Source organism: Megascapheus bottae, chromosome 14 (genome assembly GCF_031878675.1).
Source record: "Megascapheus bottae isolate mThoBot1 chromosome 14, mThoBot2.hap1, whole genome shotgun sequence".
NCBI lineage: Eukaryota > Metazoa > Chordata > Mammalia > Rodentia > Geomyidae > Megascapheus > Megascapheus bottae.
The window spans coordinates 58,607,329-58,608,914 of NC_143522.1; positions in this window are offsets into that span (position 1 = coordinate 58,607,329).

The following is a 1,586-nucleotide window of genomic DNA, read 5'->3' on the forward strand; positions in this document are numbered from 1 at the left end:
GTGTAAAGCTTATAGAAACCTGTCCCCTGGTACAAATATTTTACAGCTTAAGACATTTTACATCTCACGCACCTTGCACATATAATCTTAGCTATGCAAACCAGGCTGAGATCTGAAGATCAAGATTTGAAGTCAATCAGGGAAAACTAATCTGAGAGGTCTCCGGTTAACTAGCAGAAACAGAACAAAACACCAAATCAGGATTGGAAGTGTGGCTCAAATGGTAGAATGTCATTCCACATGTGGAAAAAACTGAGTGAGAAAGAGTGTAAGGCTCTGAGTTCAAACTCTAGTACCAGTGTGTACCAGCATATGACACATACACACATATGAACACACACACACACACACACACACATGCACACACACACATACAGAGCAAAAAATAATGGGCATTAGAAAAATTACATACCTCTGTGTGGAAATTAGACATTCAAAGAAAAAAGTATAACTTCAGGAAATCCTTTCTTGTTACAATATTAGGCATTAAAAATTATATGTATGGGGAGACAGATGGATACTAGATGGGTGATTAATGTATATGATAAAGTTTTTTTATAGGTGATTATTTTAGAGTTCATAAATAATTATCTGTCAAACCCAATCAGGTAAGGGTAATTGCACAGATCTGGCACAAAAACAAACCATAAAGTTCCTAATGAAGTCTTGTGCTAAAAGGTAACCAAACGTGGTCTTATCTTTCATGGAAAACAAAAAGTGAAACAATACACTTATGAATTCAGGAGTTTAGTTTTTGAATAGGAAAAAACATTGATTTGCTTTTTAAGCACATTTCAAAATTAAAAGCAAAAAAGAGCTGTGACCCACGAGTCAGAGACCTCAAAAAGGATAACAGGCTTTGAAGACAAATTTCCCACCAGAGACTCACAAGAGCCTCAGGTGAGCAAGAAACTAAAACACTCAGTTTAACTACCTTATAACACTGAGACTGCAGAGAAAATGAGCAACACTAGACATAGTAGGCATATGAACAAGAGCAAATAAAAGTAAAGGTTATTACAAGCCAAAAGCAATCAATTGGTTTTTATAGCTCCTTTTTTATGTGTTAATGGTCCTGGGGATGCAGCATGTTGCAGAACAGAAGTTTATGAACTTTTTTTTTTTTAATAAAGAACTTAGGGCTTTTTTTTTTTTCAGGCCCCCTCCCTAAGGCAGAGATCCAGCCACCAAGTCTCACTTTAAACCACACGTTCAAGCTTCCATCTGCTGTTATATCAGGGTCTCACAAATGTGTTTGAAAAAAAATCGCATTATAACAAGAAGTCCCAAACACTGTGGAATGGTGGAATGTGAATGAGCTTGGAGACAAGGGCCATCTAGACTTCTAGATGCTGAAACTGGGCTTGGTATTGTTCAGGAGGCATGCATTGCTACTAACACTAATCAGGCTGACTGGAGCATTAGCCACTCCTATGTGTCAGCCGAAAATTTATACTAGTTATCTAGTGATGTCATATAGTGCATATAAAAGTACTTCTACCATTAATCATACTCAGATTAGTAGCTGCCAAACTGTATCAGTATAAACATTATTTCTGCCAGTTAAAACAACCAGGTTAGCAAAC